An 18,369-nucleotide genomic window follows, 5' to 3' on the forward strand; every position below is an offset into this window, starting at 1 on the left:
AGTCAGGGCCCAGAGGCCAGATGGCAGGGCCAGCCCATCAGAACCCTGTGTCCCAGTGGGAGGAGGTGGCAGGTGAAGCTGACTCAGAAGAAAGATCTGTTTGTGGGGTTTCACTGTGGGTCCCCCGGCCTTCATGGTTGGAGTGTGGTGGGGAAAGTGGCTCTGTGCATGGGCTTCTGCCAGCCACGGGGCCAGGACAGGGGGCCCCGCTCTGTGTCCACATGATGTCAACATGTCCTGCCACCTCCATCAAGAGTCTAGTGCCTCGGGAACCAGGGTGGGGCTCAAAGCGTAGTCCTCAGCCCAGCAGCAGCAGCACCTAGGAGCTTGTTAGAAACGCAGCAGCTCGGGCCCGGGGCAGACCTGCTGGGTCAGAGTCTGCACTGTGACGAGAGCCCAGGGGGTTCGTGTGCACGTTTGAGGGTGGCAGGCACCAAGCTAGGTGACCACATTCTTGGCACCGTCCCTGATGCACTGCTGGGACACTGAAGGCTGGCATGCCCCTCCCCCCAACCCTCCATCTGAGTAGGAGCGGGGAGGGGAGAAGTGGGCATGGAGCCAAGGACATAGAGGCCAAAGCCAAGCTGGGGACAGATTTGTCCAGACCCCACTGAGCGCCCGGCTGAGTTCCTTCCTCATTCTCACTGGAGAAGGAAACCTGGCTCATCCCCTGAGAAGCCTTCCCCAGGGAACACGTGTGTCCTTCACTCTCTGCCGAGTCCTTGACACGCAGCCCGACATACTACAGGATGTCTTCAATGTAGACCTGAAACCAGAGGAGATGGTGGGTCCAGGCCCCTGCCACTGGGGATGAAGCTTGCTGTTGGGCCTGCTGGCCATGGGGAGGCGGGCAGGGGCACGATGGGCTGCACCCTCAGGAGCAGAGTGAGCACTCTCCCAGCTAGGACCTTGCACAGAGACTGGGCTTGGGATGCGGAGGTGCACTGATACCCTGCCCGGCCAGGCCTGGGCTGGGGCTGCAGAGATGGACATTGGCCACAAGGAGCTGACCGCCCAGTGGGGCTCCCGGATTGACTCAGAATTCTCCAGGTTTCAAAGAAGCATCACTCGAGCCACTTCCCCTGCCCAGTGAGGCCCAGGTGCCCACTCCCCACAGAAGGGGGCCCCTTGGAGCAGACTGTCCCTGGGATGCCCACTGTCATTCAGAGCAGGGCACAGAGCCCTGGGCTGCCCAGTCACATGGAAGCCCAGGAGTCCATCGGAGACTCCCTGCTCTTGTTCCACACAAGATGCCAGTGACCCCAGCAATGGGCCGGAGCACTGGGTCTGGGAGGAGCTCTGATGGGACAAGTGCACAAGGGCTGAGCCAAGAGTCTGTCCCGACTCCCCAGGCTCACGGGGCAAAGTGCCCCCGGGGCAGCAGAGCCCATCGGCCATGGTGGGAGCAGTGGTGGCCCCACAGCCTTGCTGTGCTTGAGCGTGAAGCCGGCCTGGACCAGCTCTCCCCCCGCAGTCATGTATCGCGGGAGGAGGACCTTCACGGGGCTGGGCACTGGGATGAACCCACCGTGTGCCCCTGACTCAGTCCTGAACGTGTTGGGGCCTGTCTCTTCTCCTGGAAGAGTGAATGTAATATCTACCCGCCTCCCTTTTAGAGCTGAGGGGACGAAGGCTCAGAGGGGTGAGGGGCGTGTGGGGAGCCAGGACAACCTCATGGTCTGAGCTTGGAAGGCTCCCCCACTGCCTGGGCAGTGGCTGTCTTTACCTTGGGCTGGCCAGGCAGGCGAGGACAGGCCATGTGCACCTCATGCAGCACCCGCTTCCAGGCCATCCAGCATCTGCTCCTGATAGAGGTGGTCCTCATCTGGGTGGCAGCACCTGAACACCAGCGTCATGCAGTCACCTTGGAGCCCTGCAAGACCCAGCGGGATACAGTTACCAGGCTGGCCACCAGAGGGCGGGCTCCAGCCCAAGGCCTGAGGAGCTTGGTGCCCAACTTGAAATCTCGTTTCATCCCCACAAGCATCTGATCTTGTATTGTCCCCACTTCACAGATGAGGAAACTGAGGCCCAGGAAATTCAGATCACTGTGGAGGGGGCAATGCCCATGCGAGCCCCAGTGAGGATCCAAGGATGGGAGGGGTCCTCGGGGAGCTGGAAGCCACTGGCACTGAAGGGGACAGAAGGAAAGAGGCCCCCTCCACAGACACCTGGCCCGATGCACACGCGGGACAAAGACTGAGGACCTGAGGCTGTGGTAGCGGGTTGTAGTTTTGGGGGGATGGAGACAATGAGCTCAAATATGATTTCCCAAGTCCTGCAGGCTGCTTCAGTCTCTGGTCCAGGCACACGATCACCTCTCCCTGGGAGCTTTTTGAGAAAAGGGTTGGGCCTCCCTGTTCTCTGGGCCCCAACTATTGGCATCTCTGTCCCTGCTAGAGACTTGGCCATCCTCTGTAGCAGGGGGTAGAATGGAGAGGCCCAGTGCGAGCCCAGTGCCTTCTTCATGGGCCAAGGGGACCAGAGTGGCACCTAAACCCCAGATCCCTCCCTTTCAACCCAGAAATCTCATGGCCCAGTGCTCCCACAATGGACAGAATGGAGGGGGGTTTACCTTTACACAAAGCAGGGCCCTGGGTCTTGGAGCTGCAGGCTGCTGAGCCATGTGCTGCAGACACCGTGGTGCAGGAGACCCTGGCCATCTGCAGGGACAGTTCAGACCTGACAACATCGCCCCCTAGCGCCCGTGCGGCACCTGTCCCAGCAGCTCCTCCCTCACTGATGCGCCTCCTCTAACAGCCCACTCAGGAGCTCTGCCGGCTTTAAGGAGGGGCTGTTTTTCTCCTGGTTCTCAGATTCACCCTCTATACACCCAGAGCTGGTGAAACCTGGAAGGGACTAGAGAGTGTGCAAACCTCTCCATTGCCACTGCAGAAACTGGGTCTCAGAGAGGGACAGTGATTTGTACAAGGTCACTCAGGCAGCAGTGGAGTCAGGTCACAGCTCAGCTTCCCCAATTCCAACTCCAGTGCTCCCTCCAAGAGCTTCTCCAGGGACCCACCAGCCCACCACTCAGCTCCGATGACAGTAGCATGAAGTGGCCCCGCAGGGTGGCCACAGTCACTGCCCCAGAGCGTCTCCACGAGTGTAGCCCTTGCTGGTAGGAACCCTGGGTGATGGACAACCTCCTGAGCATTCCAGTCTGCTCTGACATCTCTCTGTCTCCCCCAGCGGCCCCTCCTGGGCTTGTGGAAACCCTATCTTTCTCTGGGTTACATTCCCTTCCCAATGACCCAGCATTGGAGGGGCCCTCCAACCCACTTGAGAAGTCCTTTTGGTTTTCCTCTGGGTGGAATCTTGTTCTCACAGGACGAGCCTGCCTGTCCTCTCTTCACCTGAGGATGGAGACTTGGCCTGGGCGGATGGTCTCTGGCAGAGCAAATAGAGCCTCTGCCCAGTTTTTAGAAACTGTGTGACTAAGCCTCTCAGAGAACTGAGGACTCTGAGGTGTGGGCCAGCTCCCAGCTTTCCAACCCAGGCAACGCTCAGTTGTGGAGGCCAGGGCAGGGGCATGGTTTGTTCAGCAGAGGAGTCAACCCTACTAGACAAGGTTTGGACCTTCCAGCCTATATGAGCCCACCCCCCATCCTCTGCCCTCACAGTCCCTGCACTCCTTGTCCTACCACCCACATAACAAGAGTTGTCAATTTCAATGCTCTCTCTTCATTGCCCCATCTAGACAGGAAGCTCCATGAAGCAGGGGCTACATGTGTGGTATTTCCACGCCCACCATGGTTCCAAGCATAGAGACATATGAAATAAACTACTGCTGAGTGAGTGAGGGAAGGAGTGAACAATCCAGACAGGATCACCCTGTATTCAGCTGGACTCTCAGGAAAATGAAGACTCATTGGGCTCCCACTAAGGACTGGGTGCTGTCCACATCTGATCCCACTAAATCATCCCCACAGTAGCAGGACAGAGTGGAGTAGGGGCGGTTAAGAACTTGGACTCAGGAGACAGCTACTTGGGTCTGAATCTCGGTTATTACTTGCTAACAGTGTGACTTTGAGCAAGTAGCTTAAGATCTTTGTGCCTCAGTTTCCTCATCAGTAAAATACACACAGTCCCCCTCTCACATGGTAACCGATAGCACACATACAAAGGGTTTGGCTCAGTGCCCAGGGCACAGTAATCTCTCCAACACACCTCCACTTGCTGCTAACAACTCTGGAGGGTGGGTGTTTAACTGATGAGGAGAACGAAGCTTGGAGATGTTGAAGAGCTGCCCGTAAATAGCAGAGTTGGACGGCCCCAGAGCCTCTGCCCCAGTCTTACCTCTGGTGCGGTACATGAGTGTGGCCATGGTGAGGTGGACCTCCGTGGGTGTGCAGTCCCTGGAGGAGCTGATGGAGTAGCACCGGGGTTTCAGAATAGGCAGATGGGAGAGCAGGAAGCCAACAGACACCCGCAGGGACGGGAACTCTTCCAGAATCTCCAGGAATGTGGGGCTGTTGGTGAACTTCCACTTGTTGTACTCCAAGGGCTGAAACCCAAGAGTAATGTGAGTCACTCAGGGTGTCTGCCCCTCACCAAGGGAAGAGGCTGTCACAATCCAGTATTCATTCATTCCCTCCCTCCACAAACATGTTAAAGTTCTAGGCACTGTCCAGGGTGCTGAGATGACCAAGCTAGAGAGGAAATAGTTCCTGTCCTGGGGGAACTCCGGCCCGCGAGCAGCATTTATCCACCTTGTGTGCTTGGAACTTCACTGCCAGCAGCTTGTGTGCACGAGTCAGATCTTTATTTTAATCTAATTGGGCGCAGGGCTTTCTAATCATGTAGACCTGGGTTCAGATCTTGAACTGGATGCTCTTATTAGCTCTGGGATCTTGTCTGAATTACTTAACCTTTGTGAGATGAGGATAGTACAACTTACCTCACAGTGATGCTGTGAGAATTAAGTGAGAAATATGTGCCACTTTAGTACAATGTAGCCATAGGATAATGGCAGTGGTGGTGGCTGGAATCAAGATAACTAGCGATAATGATGATGGTAGTAATGACATCCAGCGCCTTTCGCAAAGACTTGGGCCTAGAAAGTGTCAGGTGAGTCAATGCACTCTCCCTCCCATTAATTTATTAATAACAACCCATCCTTCACTATGTCCATTTATCCATTCATCCACACCATCCATCCTCTAACACTTTCTAAGTTCCAGGCTTGTTCCATGTTTAGGAAATACAAAGACGGACAAAACATACTGGCCCCTTTTCTGGCTGATTCTTGAGCTAGAAATCATTCCACAGACACTCAGAAAAATTCGGTTCACTCAATACAACTGTATTCTAAAGATAGGACAGGAGAGAACAGCGGATGTCTAACTAGCCGTGACAAGTTTCACTTTGGGAAGCTGGGGTGGATCCCTCTTGGATATTAAAAACCAGCTGTGAGCTCTGGCTCCCCCAACTTTGAGACCCTGTCTCTGCTTCACCCACCAGCCCCCACCTTCACACGGCACAGGGTCTCCAGCCTCTGCCTCTTAACTTCTTTCGTGGCCACCTGGGCCAGCTTTTAGAGAAGCTGTTGGGTTGCGGGCGTGCGATATCCAGGAAGTAGGTGAGGGCCTGGCTGAGGGAACAGGAGGGCGGCCACTTGTCCTTGACCCAGTAGCTGCCTGGATAGAGAAGGAAGAAATCAGGATGGAAATTAAAGCGCCACTGAGGCCTCTGGGGCACACACCCTCCACCTTCCAGCTGCAAGGGGAGAGATGACACTGAAGTTCTGGCTCATGTGCCCAACTCATGTTCAGGAAGGAGGTGCCCAGAGATAGGGCTGCGAGGGACGGGTGATCAACAGCCCTCCAAAGAGCGTGCAAGTTGACACGATCCTGTAAAACTAACTATGCGCCAGAGTCCAGTCCCTCTCTGACCCAGATCTGTAGCACATCTGAACTCTAGCTGGTGAACTACAGACTCACGGTGACTAAATCCAAAAAAGACTGATGTGCGCCCCAGAGGCCAGGTGTTCATTCAGAGAAGAGCCCATGACTGCAGTCCCCTGGGGTGCCACACCCAGAGGTGCTGGGTGAGTAGCAAATCAGCCCAAAGTGAGGTGGCAAGTCTCAAGGTGTCCCCACAGGCAGTGTGCAGGGTGGTCACAGTGTGGACCCTGGTGCCAGGAGACATGGCTTCAGACTCTGGCTCCTCACTTACTAGCTGGTCACTGAACTCTCTGAGCTCTGGTTCCATCTCTGTGAAATGGACGTGATCACAAAACCTGTCTCTCTGGGTTGTATGAGCATTGACTGAAATAGTGCGTGTGTAATGGTACAGTGTCTTGTACACAGCTGCTAAACAAATAGTAGGTAAAGATATCAGTATTATGTTATTTCATCTATAAACAAGACCTGATGAGCCACATTTGTCTCCCTACAGTCATGAGGACTCCCTGTCCCCTTGTCCCTGAGTTTCAGGCTTTCTCACTTTCTCCTGGACAGTGGGGATCAATGCCAGACTTTGCTTCTCTGACCCCCACTTTCCTATTGTGGCCACTCTCTTTAGGGGGACACAGTCTTTGGAGGTGTCATGACTGAGGACGCCAAGGCCAGGGATCTATTTCTCTGGGCTGGGAGGCCCATGATCGTGGATTCCATTAGTTCTCCTCTCCTGGGACCTGTCACTCCCGTGCTGTGCTCCCCACATGGACTGAGAGCCTCCCCTCGGCACAGGAAGGGGGTGCTCTGGACTCTCCCTAGGACAGCATCTGCTCCTGGGCAGGATGGCCAGGAGGAGCCACACTCTCCTGTCCCCTGTGACCTGCCCCTGCCCATTGCCGGAGAAGGTGGGGGCAAATGAGACCCTCGATGGAGAAGCAGAATGAAATTAGATGCTGTGAAAATGCACGGAGGTTATAAACTCTGGGATCCGAGGAAACACTCAGAGTGTGTTAGGCCCCTTCTCTGACCCTCTGGACACATGTGCATTAGCCTGTGGGACACGGACATTCCTCCACTCCTGCAGTTATTTGGCACCAGGAACCATGACGGTCACACTTGTATCTACTCATTTGTTCTTCACAACAGGCCCACAAGCAAGGCTCTGTTACCTCTGTTTTAGAGACAAGGGAAGAAATCCTGAGAGGTTGACTCCTGTGCCCAAGGTCACAGCTAGTAAGTGATGGGTTGGGGACTTGAGCCTTCAGAGCTCATCTTCTTTACACGGTTTCCACATTTCTCTATAATGTCACCAAGCAAGCTGCACACACAGGTCTATTGTGGGGACTAAGGACACAATGCAGGGGCCGTCCCAGGGGCATAGCAATTGGGTTCACGTGCTCCACTTCAGTGGCCCAGGATTCACGGGTTCAGATCCTGGGTGTGGACTTACACACTGCTCATCAAGCTATGCTGTGGTGGCTTCCCACATATGGAGTGGAGTAAGATAGGCACAGATGTTAGCTCACCGACAATCTTCCCCATCAAAAATAAAAATTAAAAAAAATAGACAATGCATGTAAAAGTCTAGCATATAGTCATTACCCAACAAATGCTAGCTGCTCCTGGTTTTACTATAATAATAGTTATTATGAATATTCTTGCATTTCCACCTCCTGTACTAGGTAGTGAGCTTTCTGAGGGCAGACACTGAGTCTCATTCCTTTTTGTTCCTCAGGGCCTGCCTGGTATATAGATGTGACCAGTTAAAATTTTGAAGGAAAAATAAATGGAATCAGTCAGTAGACAACAAAGAGGCTAGTGAGCAAAAGGATGAATGGAAAAAGACTTTCCTGCCTCTGGGGTTGGGCCGATGGTCCCAAAGAAGCTTCTCTTCTTGCTGGCCTGCAGCCGGGTGAGGACTGTTGGCAAAGCTGCTTTAGTGCAGGCTGGGGTGGCCCACCCACTCAGCAGGAAGGACAGCATTAGCTGCCTGCGGCACAGGCCTGGGCCCAGCCTGCCTGCCAGTTTGGAGGGTTGGCTGTAGGATGCTGGGGCAGCCTCAGCCGAGGCTCCCATGCAGGGGCTTACCACTCTCGAGGGTCTCCAGTCACACTGGCTGGTGGGGTTCAGGGCCATCCAGCACTGCCTCCAAGATGCCTTGGACCAGAGCTGGCTGGTTGCCTGGGAAAACCCCCAGATGCTCCCCTGGCAGGTAGCTCAGACCTTGGCTGGCCTCGCTGGAGAGTTCCCCCAGGAGGGTGGTGTGGCTGGAGAAGGGAAAAGAAGCCTCTGGTGATGCAAGCAGGATTCCTCCAGAGCTCCCTGATGGGTGGACCAGCTTCCGCCGGAAATTCACCCTCTTTTAGTTTTCCTGCCTGGTTCCATGAGCATAAATCATTAGCATCCCCTGAGACTGGGGTGCTCAAGAGGGCCCCAATGCTAACCAGGCCTGTGGCTTCTCCGTGGTGAGAGGGTGGGCCCCACGCCTCCCTGTGAAGCCCTCTGAACCCCACAGGGCTTGACCACAGACTCTGCCTAAAGAGAGCATCCCACTGGAAACACGTGGGCATCGGGACAAAGCTTTCCTTGTCCCCAGCACAAATCCAGTCATTAGAACCAAGCCCAGTTTTCCTAATGAATGGGGGAGGACAGCGCAGATAAAACCCACAGAGTCCACAGAACCTGCCTGTCCTGGCAGGCAAAGGTCCTTTCCTGCCAAAACTTCCCTGAAAGTCCTGAACGAAGAGCCAAGTGTTTGAGCTTCTCTTGCCCTCCCCTTTTGCAGAAAGAGTTAAGTGACGAAGGACAGGAAGTGAAGCAAGTGCCGAGCTCCCAGGCTGCAAATCTGGCCCGTGGTTAGTGGAGACCAGACACAAGGCACTGGCGGCCACAGGGGTTACCAGTCAGACTGGCCCTACTGATGCGTCATTGTCAATGCCAGCAGCCACTTCTCTCCTGTCCTTTCAAAGCCTGACTTGCTCTGGTCTTTCTCTCATCCAAATAAAGTCCAGGCCTGAGTGAAGGTGGGTTCAGTTAGAGACTAACTGGGGAAGTTTGAGGTCCTGATGGGAGTCCCTTTGTCTTGCCTCCAATTTAAGCTTCCTGATTGTCTCAGAAATCAGTAGGCAGAGTCAGCCCTTGGGGCCTAGTGGTTAAGTCTGGCACATTCTGCTTTGGCAGCCTGGATTCGGTTCCTGCGCACAGACCCACATCACTCATCTGTCAGTGGCCACGTTATAGTGGCAACTTACATACACAAAAAGGAAGATTGACAATGTTAGTTCAGGGTGAATCTTCCTCAGCACAAAAAAAAAAAAAGAGAGAGAGAGAGATAGAAGGAAAAGAAAGCAGTAGGCAGAGGGAGCATTTCAGATGATGGCTCTGTCTTTGACCTATTGTTTCACATTCAAATTTCCCTGATTGCCTTTGTGTCCTGAAATTGGATCTTTACCTGCTGCTCCATTCATCAGGTCCATGGCCCATACAGGAGGAGATGGTTCCTGATTTTGACACAGGTAAGAGGACTTCCCTGGGATATATTAGGGGGTGGGGGTGATGTGGCAGGTGTTGTAGGCTGGTGTGTGGAGGTGGAGGGGGGAAAGTGTCAATACAAATACTTACTAACCAATCTGCAGATAAGAAAGACAGTGGTATTTATTGTCTTATGTAAGGACTAGTCTGGAAATGCTCCCTTCCCCAGGGAAGAAAGCACTTGGGGGAACGTGGCTTACAGCCTGGTTATATGCCCTTGCAGAACAAAGAACATACATCAAGCATGAGAGGAATACAATATTTTTTCCCAAAGTCACGTGGAGATGTTTTGTCACAGTTTAGCACACACAGAGCAGGTCAGCTTGACCTTAGTTCTCTGGGAAGAAAAGCTCATCTTCAAAGAAGGACTGGTACCAACATCAGAGAGAGGGAGGCATTACATCCCCATCTTGAAGGAGTGCGATCTTTCCTTTGGGAGGGTGTTTGAAGCAGATGAACAATGCATGCCTGGTGGGTCATAAGTCAGGCTGCTCTAGAAAAACAAGGTTTAGGCTGAATCAGATTTAAACCAGACTGGCTTCCCCGTATGCCTCAATATGTGAAAACTTATTATTCTTCTTATAATTTTCATCATTTTTCCAAGTTTAACCAATAATATTTTGATAGAAAGCATTGAAGGTGAAGTTATTGTCTCTTGGCGCCGGGGTGGTTGCTGCCACCTCCAGGTCCATCACCTCCCTCAGAACTGGGCTTTTATTTTATTGATTTACCCCATTATCCATGTCGGGGTGAAATGGCTGAGCTTAGTGAGCAGACACAGAGGTCAATAAGGTAGGGAAGCATTCCAGAGGTCAATCATTCAGGATTGTGGCACAAACATTGCACATGTGCTGTAATGGAGAGTTGGGGCCTCTCTGGTCCCTTTGAGATGAAATCTGCAATGCCAGGCACTGCCAGTAGGTGAGGCTGGAACCAGCTTCTGACTGCACCTCTTGGTGTGACCACCAGGAGGCAGTGTCATGCCACTATATTTGCTGCCCCATGTACACGTATCTATGCGTCTGTATTTACAAAAACAATCCCAGTCTGCTCTTGACGGCCAGGTGGGCCTTCCCTGTGACTACTTGATGGAGATACTTATATGAAATGCATTTTATTTTAACCACAGTGTGAGTGTGAGTGGTTGTTTTATAGGGAAAGCAGCCCTAAATTATGTAGGAGTGGGGACTATTGGGGCATCAGAGCCTGGAGAAATATCCCCCACAATGGGTCATACCAGCTTGGCCACATTGCTTCTCTGAAGTGGCCACCAGGTACAGGGGAGGCACATGGAGTTGTGCGCACATCAGAATGCCTGGGATGGGCTGAGGGAGCACAGGCTCGCCTGCAGGGTCTGAGCCAACCTCCCCCAGGAGACCTGTCCCACGGGGCTGTGGCAGGTGCCATTGCACATGATGTCAGTTCTCTAGCAAAGGCCTAGACCACAGCCCTGACTTAGAAAGTCACTTTACTTTGCTCTGGGGCTGCCTTTGTCATGAGGGTTTGACCAAAAACAATGTGGCACCTGAGTGAGAAAGCAGGTGAGGTCGGGTGGTTTGTCAAGGACTCAGCAGAGAGTGAAGGACACACGTCTTCCCTGGGGAAGGCTTCTGAGGGGCTGAGCCAGGTTTCCTTCTCCAGTGAGAATGAGGAAGGAACTCAGCCAGGGGCTCAGTGGGGGTCTGGCCAAATCTGGCTCCTATTGATGCTTTGGCCTCAGCTTCATTGACTCCCTGCCCATTTCTCCCCTCCCCGCTCAGGATACCTCTTCACCAAAGTTTCCTAGAGGTATTCAGCAGCAAACTAGCAGGTCAACATGACCCTGATGTCAGGAAGGGGACTAACATGGGTGTTAACCAATAGGGCTTATGAGGGGAAGTAGGCATTGTATCTTAAGAGAGTCAATTCTTTAATGGTTAAAGCAGTTGTACAATGAACTTTTGATAGACAATAAGTGAGGCTTCTTTAGTTCAAGCTGAATTGGTTTTGAACCCAAATAGTTACCCCATATACCTCAATATGTGATAATCTCTTGTCATTTACCCTTTTTGATAAATAATCTTTTGAGAGAAAGCATTGATGATCAAAATATTGTCCCTTGATGCCAGCGTGGATTCTGCCTGCCCTGGGTCCATCATGTCCCTTGGTGTTAGGCTTTTGTCATTGATTTCTTCAGTTTTCCCCACTGGGGGGAGATAGTCAGATATAACGGACAAACCTTGAGGTATATATTAACTGGGGAAGCATTTGATAGGTTATGTAATTTGTCAATAATTTTTAGATTATTGCACAAGCATTGTACAAGTGCTTTCACATGACTTCCTATAGTCACATTGTTTATAGCAATTATAGAACAATCTTAGAATTTGATTATGGAATAGTCTTTATCAGAAAAGGAATTTTGTCCAGGGTTGTAGGATCGATTGACCATTGCAAGTCACTGAGCAATCACTACTCTAGCCTGCATGCCAGTCTTACAACACTGAGAAAAGAAAACTGTAATTAGTTTGAATATTATGACTGATACAAGAATTCCAACGAGTAGTAGATGTAGGAATCACAATCTATTATTGAAAAAGGGAGCCAGTATCAGAAGGGGGCCAACTAAACAAATCAGGACTAGGTGTAGGGTCACTTAGAGCATTCACCTGCTTTTTCATGTGCCTTAGCAGAGATGACACATGGGGAGATTCATCAGGTACAAAAACACAGCATTCAGTTGGAACGATTGCACACATACCATCTAGGGATGCATTTAAAACATCTAAGCCCGTTCTATTTTGAAGGACAGCCTTTCTCACCAAAGATATTTCCGTATTTGCAAGCCTATTCCTGCTTGACTATCTTTAAGGTCTTGTCAAGTAAACTTAGTCAGGGCTTCTATATGTGATATGATATATTCTAGCCCCAAGGAAAGAATAAATATAGACACCAGGTGGTCATACCAGTGGAACACTGAAGGAGCCCATCTGACCTTAAGGAGAGGAAGATGGGCAACACTTTTTAGTTCAGGGTGAATCCTTCCCTGCATCCAAGGGAACCCCAGGGTGCAGCATCCTATCCATCTGGGCAGTAGCCAAGGCCAGAGGTTTGTTCCACATAACCATTGAGTTCCATTAGGAGCCACCCAAGAAATGCCTGGCTGTCAAGACCCGTTTATTCCAAACAAATCACTCTCTTTAAGTTTGATAGTATTCTAAGAACCTTAAATAGAGCAATTATAAAGTGGGTACATGGTTTCAGCATTGCAGGGTTAAATGGAGAGATACAAGGTCAGGAATACAGGCCTGGTTTGGATCCTGCAACAGCTGTCTACCACAGATACCATCATCTTCTCATCTTGGTGTGGATGTCTTTGTCTTGGTCAGTTGAAGTCAGGTGTCAGAAACAGGAGTTGAAACCCACTCAGGCAGAGGAGACTTTTTTAATGGGAAATATGAATCCATGAGTTTGTCCCTTTAATTTTGCAGCACATGGATTGGTTAAGAGTACCTGTTACGGTTCTTTCAAATGGGGCTGCATAGAGTCTTTTATTTGATGCTTCTTCCAGCAAATAAAATCTCTGGGTTGTACTCCATGCTCCTTAAGGCCTTCGTCTCTCAGGAGCTCTCTGTGAAAGGAATCAGCTACCCACCTTTCATTTCTTTTAGGCACCTCAGTGAGACCCTGACAACAGTGTAGTATATCTTTCTTAGGCAAAGTTGCTTCATACATTTCCCCATCTAATTGCATAGGCTGTCCTGTTATTAATTCAAAAGGAGACAGCTGATGTTTACCAAAAGGTGTAGATCTAAGATTGAGAGGTGCTAGCAGAAGAGCTTTAGGCCGTGAGAGATTAAACACTTCTGTAAGCTTTGCCAATTGAGTTTGGATTGTACCATTAGTTAAAATGTTGCATTATTGGCCAAATGTCACAAGTAGATTTAACTATTTGTCCAGTGGAATGAGTTCCCCAGTCACTGAATAACTCAGTAGGAATCCCCAACAGGAATTATCCTTTCGAATAATTTGCCTACTACTAGAGCCATTGCTCTTCTGCAAGGAAAGGCCTCAACCCAATGTGAGAACACACAGATATTACTAAGATATTTTTACCCTTGAGATGGTGGCGTTTGAACCAAGCTCAATCACGATACCTCAAAGGGTCCCTTAGGAAAAGGAAACTAGTCTTGTTACTCATGAATTGGTTTTCTGGGATAATATTTAGGCCTTATAGTACAATGAGCATATGCTTTATGAAGCAATGTGGGAGAAAGTTTCCAAAAATATTGTTCTCCCCATAAAATTATGTTTTCATGTGCCCAGTGGATTAGTTGATGTATGTGCTGGAGAAGTGGCAATTGTGCTCCAATAGGCACTAGGGTTTGTTATCAAGCCTGAACCACCTCTCTGTGGTGGTGTCAAAAATTCCTCCTTTTTATTGCCATTTTTTTTTCCTCTTCTTCTTAGTGACTTCTTTAGTCTGCAGAAGGAAATCTTTTACCGTGTTAGCAGAGTTAATAGGAAGCAGTGGGCATTCTCAAGGCTGGACAACATATCCAGCTTGATAATGTTCTTGCTTATCCATTAAGAAGGACTTATCTGTAAACCAAATTAGGTAATAGAATGCAGACATGGTCGTTTTCCTCCTGTGGTGCTGGAGGCAAGGGAGCAGGATTAAGATGTTGAATAATATTTACCTATGCAGTATAACCTAAGAATGTTTATCATCGTTTACTTGACAATGCTTCCCAAGCAATGTAGCATACCAAACAAGCCTAATTAGTATAGCATCTCTCTCTTTATAGGAAGAGAGAACAAATTCTTTGAGAAGTCCCAGGGGCTTGCTGAAAATTCTCAGAGAACATTTTAAGTCCAAAGGAAGACTTCATTTAGGATTTGAATTTGGAGGAAGCTTGTGAAAAATATCAGAAAGTTGTAAAACTCTTGTTGAACAAGATCAGGTTTGCTGATCTTGTGTGTCTGTGAAATATTGGTCGCTGTGAAATAATGCGTAGTTATCCACAGATCCAAAGCGACAATAGATTTTAAAGGCAATCATTCAAATAAAGAAACTCTAAGCTCTTTTGATGGAGAGATTTCAGCCTTTTAAATGTAGGAAATTATTTTGACAAAACCAAACCCTTTTATAGTATCATTGTCAACAGCAGACTAAAAGTCCAGGAAAATTATCCTTTTAAAAGAGAAAAAAACAAATTCTAATTTTTGTAGCAGCTTACTGTTGATATTAAATCTTGTTCACTTAAATTTATTCCAATCTCAGCCAGCTTGACCATGCATAAAACTCTTTTCACAAGTTTCTTCTTCACAAGCCTTCTACAACTTTCATTTTACATTCAGATTTTGTCCTATGCTTTTCCTCTTTTTTTCCCTTTAACAGAGCGAACTTCCATTCCATATATAGATATATAAACGCCATATGAATATATCTATTTCCCTAAAAACACACTTTATTTTCTTTGCATATTAAGACAGTTCTCTTATTATTTTACTAGCTTAACTGTATATTAGATTTTTTAGCCCTTAAGACCTTGATTTTTAGTGAAAACTAAGAAGCAAGGAATTATAAACTGTCTTTTATATTAGCATTCTGTGGCTTGGAAAATTTAGAAATGTTTTATTTATTAAGGGCATAATAGTTTATGTGAATAGTGTATTATGAAATTTCAGATGTACACTATCATTTTTCAGTCACCACATTTATGTGCCCCTTTACCCCTTTTGATGACTCCCACCCCCTTTCCCCTCTGGTAACAACTAATTTGTTCCCTTTGTCCATGTTTATTTTCCACATATGAGTGAATTCATATGGTGTTTGTTATACTCTTTCTGGGTTATTTTGCTTAACGTTATACCCTCCAGCTCAATCCATGTTGTTGCAAATTGGACGATTTTTCCTTTTTTGATGACTGAGTAGTATTTCATTGTATACGTATACCATATCTTCTTTATCCATTCATCAGTTAATGTGCACTTGGGTTGCTTCCACATCTTGGCTATTGTGAATAATGCTGCAATGAACAGAGGGGTGCATAATTCTCTTTGAATTGTTGATTTCAAGTTCTTTGGATAAATACCCGGTAGTGGGATGGCTGGGTCATATGGTATTTCTATTTTCAGTATCTTGAGAAATATCCATACTGTTTTCCACAGTGGCTGCACCAGTTTGCATTCCCACTAGCAGTGTATGAGTGTTCCCTTTTCTCTACATTCTCTCCAATGTTTATTGGGTTTTGTCTTGGTAATTATAGCCGTTCTAACAGGGGTAAGGTGATATCTTATTGTAGTTTTGATTTGCATTTCCATAATGTTTAGTGATGCTGAACATCTTTTCATGTGCCTATTGGCCATCTGTATATCTTCTTTGGAAAAATATCTGTTCATATCCTCTCGCCAATTTTTGATTGGGTTGTTTGTTTGTTTGTTGTTGAGTTGTATGCATTCTTTATATATTTTGGAGATTAACCCCTTGTCAGATACATGATTTGCAAATATTTTCTCCCAGTTGGTGGGTTGTCTTTTTGTTTTGTTCCTGGTTTCCTTTGCCTTGCAGAAGCTCTTTAGTCTCACGTAGTCCTATTTGTTTATTTTTTCTTTTGTTTTCCTTGCCTGAGTAGAAATGGTATTTGAAAAGATCCTTTGAAGACCATTGTCAAAGAGTGTACTGACTATATTTTCTTCTAGGAATTTTATGGTTTCACATCTTACCTTCAAGTCTTTAATGCACTTTGTGTAAATTTTTGTGTATGGCATAAGATAGTGGTCTACTTTCATTCTTTTGCATGTGACTGTACAGTTTCCCTAACACCATTTATTGAAGGGACTTTCCTTTCTCCATTGTATGTGCTTGGCTCCTCTGTTGAAGATTAGCTGTCCATAGATGTGTGATTTTATTTCTGGCTTTCAGCTCTGTTCCATTGATCTGTATGTCTGTTTTTGTATCAGTATCATCTGTTTTGATTACTATAGCTTTGTAGTATATTTTGAAGTCAGGGATTGTGATGCTTCCAGCTTTGTTCTTTTTTTCTCAGTATTGCTTTAGCTATTCAGGGTCTTTCATTGCCCCATATAAATTCTAGGATTCTTTGTTCTATTTCCATGAAGAATGTCATTGGGATTCTGATTGGGATTGTATTGAATCTATAGATTGCTTTAGGTAATATGGACATTTTAAGTATGTTAATCCTCCTAATCCATGTGCATGGAATATCTTTCCATTTATTTCTTTTTTGATTATGATGTATGATCTTTTTAATGTATTGCTGTATTTGGTTTGCTGATATTTTGTTGAGGATCTTTGCTTCTAAGTTCATCAGCAATATTGGCACATAATTTTCCTTCTTTGTGTTGTCCTTGTCTTGCTTTGTGATCAGGGGGATGTTGGCCTCATAGAATGAGTTAGGAAGTGTTCCAGCTTCTTCAATTTTTTGGATTAGTTTGAGAAGGATAGGTATTAAATCTCCTTTGAGTCTCTGGCAGAATTCTCCAGAGAAGCCATCTGGACCTGGATTTTTTGGGGGTGGAGGTTTTTAACTACTGTTTCAATCTCTTTATTTGTGATTGGTCTATTCAGGTTTCTGTTTCTTCTGGATTCAAGTTCTGGAGGTTGTATCAGTAAAAATATGTCCATTTCTACTAGATTGTCCCATTTGTTGGCATATAGTTTTTCATAGTGTTCTTTTATAATCCTTTATTTCTGCAGTATCTGTTGTAATTTCTCCTCTTTCATTTCTGATTTTATTTATTTGTGCCTTATCTCTTCTTTTCTTAGTGAGTTTTGCTAAGAGTCAATTTTGTTTATCTTCTCAAAGAACTAGCTCTTAATTTCATTGATCATTTTGATTATTTTTTGTTTCTATTTCATTTATTTCTTCTCTAATTTTTATTATTTCCCTCCTTTTGCTGACTTTGTCATTTGTTCTTCTTTTACTAGTTCTATTAGGTGTTTAAGATTACTAATTTGATATTTTTCTTGTTTGGTAATTTGGACTTGTATTGCTATGAATTTCCCTCTTAGGACCACTTTTGCTGCATGCCATATGAGGTGGTATGATATGTTTTCATTTTCATTTGTCTCCAGATATTTTTTTTATTTCTCCTTTAATTTCTTCATTGATCCATTGGTTGTTCAGTCTCTACATATTTGTCAATTTCTCAGCTTTTTTCTTGTAGTTGATTTCTAGTTTCATATCATTATGGTTGGAAATGATGCTTGATATGATTTCAATCTTAAATTTATTGAGGCTGGCCTTGTTTCCCAAGATACGGTCTACCTTTGAGAATGTTCCGTGTACAGTTGAGAAGAATTGTATTCTGTTGTTTTGGATGGAGTGTTCTATATAAACCTACTAAGTCCTTCTGGTCCAGTTTTCATTTAACTCCACTATTTCCTTGTTGATTTTCTGTCTGGAGGATCTATCCATTGATGTAAGTGGGGTATTGAGGTCCCCTACTATTATTGTGTTGCTGTTCATTTCTCCCTTTAGGTCTGTTAATAGTTGCTTTATGTACTTTGGAGCTCCTGTGTTAGGTGCATATATATTCATAAGTGTTATGTCCTCTTGGTGGAATGTCCCTTTTAACGTTGCATTCTGCCTCTCTTTATCTGTCATTGCCTTTTTTATCTTGAAGTCTACTTTGTCTGATATAAGTATGGCAACACTTGATTTCTTTTATTTACCTTTTGCTTGGAGTATCGTCTTCCATCCCTCCACTCTCAGCTGTTTAGAGCTAAGATGTGTTTCCTGGAGGCAGCATATTGTTGGGTCTTAATCCATCCTGTGACTCTGTGTCTTTTGATTGGAGAATTCAATCCATTTACATTTAGAGTGGTTATTGATATATGAGGCTTAATGCTGCCATTTCATCTCTTGTTTTCTGGTTGCTCTGTGTTTCCCTTGTTTTCTGGTTGTTCTGTGTTTCCCTTGTTTCTTGTCCC

At 46.9% G+C, this 18,369-nt stretch overlaps 2 pseudogenes; one reads left to right on the plus strand and one right to left on the minus strand.

Annotated features, from left to right (window-relative positions):
- Positions 1 to 742: 742 nt before the first annotated feature.
- Positions 743 to 8,829, minus strand: LOC100629223 (nitric oxide synthase, inducible-like; annotated as a pseudogene).
- Positions 8,830 to 9,393: 564 nt separating this feature from the next.
- The window catches only part of LOC100629244 (nitric oxide synthase, inducible-like), a 30,087-nt pseudogene continuing 21,111 nt past the window's right edge, over positions 9,394 to 18,369 (plus strand).

Source organism: Equus caballus, chromosome 11 (genome assembly GCF_041296265.1).
Source record: "Equus caballus isolate H_3958 breed thoroughbred chromosome 11, TB-T2T, whole genome shotgun sequence".
In the NCBI taxonomy this organism is placed as follows: domain Eukaryota; kingdom Metazoa; phylum Chordata; class Mammalia; order Perissodactyla; family Equidae; genus Equus; species Equus caballus.